An 8879-nucleotide genomic window follows, 5' to 3' on the forward strand; every position below is an offset into this window, starting at 1 on the left:
TGATTCAACATCAATAGTCATCATGAAAATGCAAATTAAAACCATAAAAAGACACCACTATACCCCCAACAGATTAGCCAAATTAAAAGGACTGACAAATATTAAGTATAGTCAAAGATGTACCACAATCAGAACTCTCAAACACTGCTGGTGAGAGAATAAATTAATACAGCCCCTATGGAAAACTAACAGTACTTACTAAAGCTAAACTAACATATATCCTATGACCTAGCAATTCCACTCCTGGGTATGTAGTGTGCTTATGTCTATGAAAAGACATTACAAGAATGTTCACAGTGGTATTCTTCATAATAGTCTAAAACTGTAAACAACTCAATAGAAAAAAGTCAGACAATGTAAAGAATAAACCATTGCTACATGCAAATACATGAATGAATCTCTAAGATAACGTAGAACAAAAAGAAGACACAAAAGAGTGTATACAGTTCCATTAATATGAAATACAAAAAGAGATCAAACTAATTGATGATAATAGAAGTCAGAATAGTGGTTACCTTTGGAAGCCATTTATGCAAAAGAGATTCTAGAGCATTTCTGATGTTTGATTAGGTTTACTTCTAGAGAAAACTGCCTAAGCAAGATTATTTGAGGGAACAGCTTATAAACGGACTTGATGGAAGCAGCTGGTTGTGTTCCTGCCCATCTGGCCAACCAACAGATATAGAAAGACTCAATTTACTTTAGGAAAAATATGCTCTAATCCCTGCACTGGCCTGTACAGCCTGGCCCTCTGTGGCTCCGTGACCAAGTCAGTGCCTTAGCTCGGGACCTCATCATTTTACACTGGCCTCTTTACCACCAGACACACTGTGTTGCGGGTGATCTTTGAAAATCATAAATATGATGGTATCACCCACACACACTCCTACCAACATACACACAGCCTTAAAATCCTTCAATGACTCCCCATTGCCTATGGGATAAATTCTGTACTCAGCAAGGTACTTAAGTCCCTTCATGATCTGGCCCCTAACTACCTTTTTTCTCTCACTATGTACCCTGTGTTCCAGTCATAACAAATTACAGAATAAGAATCCCTTATCCAAAATGCTTAGGACCAGAAATATTTCAGATACTGGATTTTTTTGGATTTTGGAAGACTTGCATATACATAATGAGATATCTTGGGGATTGGACAAAAGTCTAAATATAAAATTCACTTATGTTTCATGTATACTTTCTACACACAGCCGGAAGGCAATTTTATACAATATTTTAAATAATTTTCCGCATGAAACACATGACACATCACATGACATCAGGGGTGGAATTTTCCACCTGTGGCATCATGTCAGCACCCAAAAATGTTTCAGATTTTGTAGCATTTCAGATTTCAGATTTTGGATTTTCAGATAGGGATGCTCAACTTGTACTTGTTGATCTAGAAAGCTATGGTTCTTCTCACCTCAGTATCTCTGAATATTCTCAAAGTGTGGTCTCAGGAGGTCTAAGAGGTCAAACTAGTCTCATAATAACACCAGGATGTTATTTTTCAAAGTGACACTAAGATGTTATTTGCCTTTTCACCATGTTGACAAAAGCAATGGTAGGCAAAACTGTAATGCCTTCGCATAAATCAAGGCAGGAGCATCAAACCGTACTAGTAATACTGTATTCTTCACCACTCCACACTTGTAGTTAAAAAAAAAAGGGGGAATGATAAATTTCATTTAAGAATGTCCTTAGGATGGTTGGTTGTCTCAGTTGGTTAGAGCACAGCCTTGTAACACCAAGGTCAAGGGTTCAGATCCCCATACTGGCTAGCCGCCACAAAGGGAAAAAGAAAAAAAAGAATGTCATTGATAAAGCAGTAAAAATTAATAATTTTATTAAATTTCCACCCTTGAGAACATGTCATTATAATATTCTAAGTGACAAATGTTAAGTATAGAGCACTTCTGCTGCATACAAAAGTACAATTGTCTTGAGGAAAAGCACTTATACAACTGAGCTGAGAGCTGCACTAGCTACTCTTTTCATGGAATACTATTATTACTTGAGTAAACAACTGACAAGCAAACTATGATTATTCAGACTTGGGTATCTGGCAATATTTTTCACAGAAATGAACAAAGTGACCTTGTTGCTTCAAAGAAAACAAAGAATGGTATTTGTTGCCAATGATAAAATTCAAGCTCTTAGGAACACTTACTCTATTTTATGGAATAACGTGTTGATCAACTGTAGAATCACAATAAAGCCAATTGAGATCTTTACCTAAATTTCTTGTCATTTTGTTTCTTGACATTATTAAAATGACCAAGTACGTGATTTTGTTGCTGTCCTATTACATTAGTAATAAACGTTCTTTACACTCAATTTAAACCTTACAGAAATACAAAACTTAGGGGGGAAAAAATGCAAGGTTGTTTTTTTTTTTTTTTTAATTTAGGTCATCTTTAATGTTTTTCAAAAGGATTTTATAATTTTCTCCATATATCACTTACATAGCTTTTGTTAAATTTATTCATTTCAGTTTATATTTTTGGCACGATTTTTTTTTAATGGAATCATAATTGATTATACCTATTTTGGGGGTTCAAAGTTGATGTATGTTGAGCAAATCAATATTATTAGCAAATATATTTAAAAATTGTACTTACTCTTTATGCCCTTTATCAAATCTCTCCCCATCCTCTTCCTTCCCCCTCCCATCTCTGATAACCCAAGATTTCTTCTCTCCTTCTGAAAGAGTAATGATTACTCTATTGATTTGTTGCCTGGATGATTTGTCCAGTGCTGAGAGAGGTGTTGTATTAGTATGTTTTTGTTGCTTATAACAAAATACCTGGAACTGGGTGATTTATAAGGAAAAATAAAATTTATTGCTTATAGTTTCTAAGGCTGGGAAGTCCAAAGTCCATCTGGTAGTGACAACAGTGAACCAGGGGTCTCACACTGCAAGATGGTGGAAGCAGAGAGAGCAGAGAGTGAGAAAGAGACAGACCTTCCTCTTCTTTTAAAGCCCTCAGAACCACTCCCTGACCACAATTTTTAATCCATTCATTAATATATGGTCCTACAATCCAATCACCTCTTTAAGGCTCCACTCTTCAATTACCAGAATAGGATTTCCCACCCTCTTAGCATTCACAGTAGGGGCTGAGTTTCTAATACATAAAACTTGGGGGACACAATTTAAGCTTCATTGAGTCTTGGGGGTACATAATTCAATCCACTATAGGTGTGTTCAGGTTCCCCACTATTATCATAAAGTAGGTGCTTCTTCTATCACTCTGGAATGGGCTTTGGGAGAGAGACATCCTTTTTTTTTTACTTTGGTCTCCACTTGTGATTGTCCTTGGGTCAATGCACTCAAGTTGCCGGTGGGCCATCCACACACTGGTTGTGGCATCTAGCCACTTTTGTGGCAGCCGTGGCTATTGTGGTGGCTGTGGTGGGCCACCCACATAGAAGAGGTGTATTTGGCGTCCTTGCCTGGTTGCAAGAGGAAGGTTGGTCCCCAGCTCTTGGTTCCTGGGTGCACCCTGTGGCAGCAGCGGTGTGCCTGGATGCGGGAAGAGGAGTCAGTCCCCAGCTCCATATGTTTTTACATTCTAAGATGTTGTTGCAGAGCAGTTGGGTAGGAGGGGGAGTAGGGAAGGGGGAAGGAAATAGGGTGGGAGAAGGAAGAAGGAGGAAGGCCATGGTTGAGGCCTGTGGCACTCCCCTCATTCCTGTAGGAGAGACCAGGGGGCTTCCAATGGTGGCTTGGTCATTGCTGGGCTGAATGCAGATGTCGGGTGAGTGTGACTGAAGCCCTCAGCCCCCACTGCCCCAGCTTGGGAGCCTTCGGTGTTTCCTGCAGTGGCTCACTGGTTGTCACTGAGCTGGCTGCAGGTGTTGGGGGGTCGTGGCCGAGGCCCAAGGAGGCCCAAGGCTCCCCACCATCCTGGTTCAGGGGCCCAGGGCACTTCCTGCAGCAACTCAGTGGTTTTCTCTGGGCTGGCTGTGGATATCAGGGGTCGAGGCTGAGGCCCCTGGGCCTCCCTTTTCCCTGACTTGGGGGCTTCCGGTCCTTCTAGGTTTTGTAGGTGTTCTTTGGCGAAGTGAGACCTTTACAAGTTAATATCAAACTTTGTCTCTGGTCTATGGGTATTTTGTTTTTCCTTTCAGTTCGGTGTTTGATTATTTGCTGTTTCCAGTACTTAAACTCAGCACTGGAACTAATTTGTTGTCCTTTGGTTACTTCTAAAATGCGGGAACTTCCTGTGGAGTCCAGCACTTGAGCCCTGTGGTTTAGCTAAACTGCTGCTTTGCTGCTGATTCTCTGGAGAAGACTTTTTATGCAGCTCAGGTTTTAATGGCTGACTTTGTAGGTACTTCCAGGTCTCATAAGATCCTGTTTACTTCTAAAATGCGGGAACTTCCTGTGGAGTCCAGCACTTGAGCCCTGTGGTTTAGCTAAATTGCTGCTTTGCTGCTGATTCTCTGGAGAAGACTTTTTATGCAGCTCAGGTTTTAATGGCTGACTTTGTAGGTACTTCCAGGTCTCATAAGATCCTGTACACCTGGGATGTGCATAAACTCTGGTGTGGACCTGAGTCTTTTCAGAAAACTGCTCCCCCTGCAATTCTATTTTCCTGACCAGTCAATTCTGAGTGGTCCTGCACTGATTGGAGGGCAGATCAGCTGTCCATGCTGTGCCCCATTGTGCCCCAATGTTCCCCCAGTAGCCTGTCTCCACCACTGCCCACACTCTAACGGGCCATGTGCCAGTCCCTTGCGATAACTCACCAGCCTCTGAGTGGCTCCATTTTCAGTTGTGGCTCCTTGCTTCCATGTGGGTCCATGGAAACCCTGTTAGTGGTCTTCCTGAGGGCCACCAAGGCCCTCTTCTACCTTGCCACCTCCAAGCAACTTCACAGGAAGGGCTCAGCAGCGGCTTTTGCCAGCTCTTGCTCCATGTGCTCACCAGGGCCAGTCTTGAAGCAGCCGAGATTTGAAATGGTAGGCGCAATCCTTTCTTTCTCTCATTGTGGATTCTCCTGCCTCCATGAACTCTGTAGGTCTCTCCTCCTCTTCCCCTGAGCTCCAGCAGCCCCAGCTTGGCTGTTATTGCTTTTTAATAGTTGTAAATTGGTTGATTTGTGAAAGAGAGTGATGCTGGGGACTGTCTATTCCACCACCTTGACCAGAAGCTCAAAAATTTCAAGCTTTTAGATGAAAATCAGAATTGTGAAAAACATGTATCTGCTACTAGGAGCCTGACAGCTTCTCAATACTTAAGACTTTCCTGATAGTGGTGATATTAATAAATGTGACTTTTTCATATTATATAATAAAATGTATCAAATATTTGGAAGGTATGCATAACTCAGTGAACATTTTCCAATTGAATAATTCATGATGTTTCCAATCACACATGGGTAAAAGATCCATTCAACATAGGTTCAGTGCTGCCTAAACACGTTATCTATAATTGGGAAAGATACCTACTATGAAACCTTTCAATTGATTGTGTTAAGTGGTTAATAGTGATTCTGGGGTATGGTAGGATCTTCACCTTTAAACTTACATGCTTTTGAATTATTTAAACTTCTTACAATGATTACATATTACTTTTTTAATTTGAAAAATGCAAATCTCTATAAGATTGAAAAGATTAAAGAAAAAACCTATAGTCCCAACTTTGAATTGGAAATATTGATATGAACTTGTGATATACGTTTTTTCTTCGGTGGCTGGCTGGTACAGGGATCCGAACCCTTGACTTTGGTATTACAAGGCGGCACTCTAACCAACTGAGCTAACAGGCCAGCTCAATATACTCCTTTTTTTTTTTTTCCTTCTGATATACTTTCTTAAAAAAAAAAAAATACTATATTTCCTAGCCTTGTCCACCAAAAATTCCAAGAAAGAGACCAATCCAGTACCTCTTGCACCCAGACTGTGGTCTCTAAACACCATTTTCACATAAAAAGAACTAGGGTTTGGGGGGCAACAATTGATCAACATCCATGAATGGAAAAGTAGAAGATGATCTTGGAACATCGTGTCAGACCAGAAAGCAAGAAATCTATCAAAACAGGATCACAGGCTGGCCAGTTAGCTCAATTGGTTAGAGTATGCTGTTGATAACACCAAGGTCAAGAGTTTGGATGCCCGCACTGGCCAGCACCCAAAAACAAAAAACAGGATCTATGTCCAAAGGACACAGGAGCCAACTTGATGAGGTTCCCATTTGCCAAAGACGAGACAATGACACGTTAATAAGGATAAAACTGAAATTGGCTAAAACACATTAAATATGCTTAAAGTGGAAAATTCATAATGACAATTCAAAAAAAAAAAGAAACTCACCAGTCACCTTTAGAGGATGTTAGTGAACAAAGTCATCATCTAGAAAATTGTAATAACTGTTAAAAGAAAGACTCAAGCAATTATCTTACCTTTGCTGTACAAATACAAACTGTACCTCAGAATAACCAAATAGGTGATGAGGGAAAGTATCAAAAAGTATCATAGCTAAAAAAATTAAGAAACAATAGAATTTGTTTTTTCTTCACTCTGGCAGCTGGCTGGTACAGGGATCTGAAAACACCATATTCTAGCCAAAAACATTGAATCCTCTCTAGATGTAACTGCTAATATGAAAGAAATGTAAGGGACAGAGAAACATGTTAAATGACCCCACAGTGATGTCAATCAGCAAATCCAGCCAACTGTGGGAAGCTCTACTGAATAGATGACCCAGTTTCCTCAACAAATAAACTGGAAAGAGAAAAAAAGGAGGGAGGGGCCGGCCCGTGGCTCACTCAGGAGAGTGCGGTGCTGATAACACCAAGACCACGGGTTCGGATCCTATATAGGGATGGCCGGTTAGCTCACTGGCTGAGCGTGGTGCTGACAACACCAAGGCAAGGGTTGAGATCCCCTTACCGGTCATCTTTTTAAAAAAAAAAAAGGAGGGAAAAGAAATCTTTTAGATTAAGAGATGCTAAGGTCCAGCCCATGGCTCACTTGGGAGAGTGTGATGCTGACAACACCAAGTCAAGGGTTAAGATCCCCTTACCAGTCACCTTTAAAAAAAAAAAAAAGAGAGATACTAAAGATATATTGATCAACTACAGTAGACCTTATTTGGATCCTATTTTAAACATATAAACTATTAAAAAAATTATGATACAATCAGGGAAATGTGAACACCAGATATTTGATATTAAGGAATTACTGTTAATTATTTTAAGATGTATAAATGGTATTACGGTTTTTAAAGTCCTTTTTTTTTAGACATACATACTGAAACATCTATGGATAAAATAATCCATTGAGGATTTACTTCAAAATAGTCAGGAAGTGAGGTGGTAGGTGAATAGATGAAACAAGATTAGCTGAACTGATAATTGTTTATGGAGTTTCATTATACTCTTCTTACTGCTTTTGAATATATTTGAAATTTCCATTGTGAAAAGTTTTGTAAAATAGCAAATTTAGGGGCTGGCCAGTTAGCTCAGGTGGATAAAGTATGGTGCTGATAATACCAAAGTCCAGGGTTCAATCCCTATACTGGCCAGCTGCCAAAACAAAAAAAAGGCAAACTTCAAAAGAGAAAAACATTTATATTTGAAATACGATAACTGAAATTAATTTTGTATAATAATCTTTCTTCAAAGCCCAGTTTAATTCCTACTTCTTCCATGAAGCCTTTCTATATTGATCTATTTTATTTTCCATTTGTTTTACACAATTAACAATTCTATTGCATTCTGTCTATATCATAATTCATCATATCTTGTTTATTAACTGCTTATATTTTATCTCCACAGCTAGCTAGCCAGTAGGGTCCTTTAACACACACAAAATCCTACAACCCTAGAATGATGTTAAGTCTCCTAATGGTCCTAAGTACCTTATTGAACACTCAAGCTGTCTAGAAAAACCCTGGGAGCTATGAAAAAATGTAATATTCTTCCTTGTCACCCGAAGGGCCATTGTGTGCTAGAAATTAAGTTTTTAACTCCAGAAAAAGCATATAATACTTTCATCTTCAAATTTTACAGGGGTCACTTTTGTGACATCAAAATGCTATCTCCAGCAAGTTAACGCAAGCTAATAAGCACTAGCTAGTCCTCCTCCCAGAGTTAAAATGGGCATTTTATACTCTTTCTCAGAAACAGAATTATATACTACTAGATGTAAATAGAAATTTTGTGAGCTAATTGATTAATGATTAATTACAGTGACATTATTTAATAAAAACTTCATCTTCAGTAAAAAAAAAAAAAAAAAAAAAAAGGGGCTTACCCAAAGGAAAAGCCACCAAGTCCAAGAAACAAAGAACCCACAATACCTAACTAGAGACCATTCAAGACTCCTGGAGAACAGGAACAGGCCTATTGGAGTTACAAATTTTAGAGTTGATTTATAGCCCCATTATCCTTTCTTTAAAAACTGTTAGGGCCGGCCCCGTGGCGCACTCGGTAGAGTGCGGCGCTTGGGAGCGCAGCGGCACTCCCGCTGAGGGTTCGGATCCCATATAGAGACCGGTCCGCTCACTGGTTGAGCGTGGTGCGGGCGCGACACTGAGGGTTGTGATCCTGTTACTGGTCACGAAAAAAGACAAAAAGGAAAAAAAAAAAACTGTTAAAATAATTACGTTTTTTCCCCTTCAATTATAAAAGAAATACTGTACATGTTTTTTACAAATAGAGATAAGCAAAAAGAAAACATAAAAACATCCCATATCCTCCTTTATAACCTTATGTCTTAGTAAGTCCTTTGAAGGCAGCTCATTTCTCCAAGGAACACATGCCCTTCTCTTCTTTTTTTTTTTTTTTTTTTTTTTTTTTTTTTAAAAGATGACCGGGGGCCGGCCCGGTGGCGCACTGGATAAGTGCCCGGCTTGGGAAGCGCGG

This window comes from Galeopterus variegatus, unplaced genomic scaffold (genome assembly GCF_000696425.1).
Source record: "Galeopterus variegatus unplaced genomic scaffold, G_variegatus-3.0.2 Scaffold1505, whole genome shotgun sequence".
Classification (NCBI taxonomy): Eukaryota; Metazoa; Chordata; class Mammalia; order Dermoptera; family Cynocephalidae; genus Galeopterus; species Galeopterus variegatus.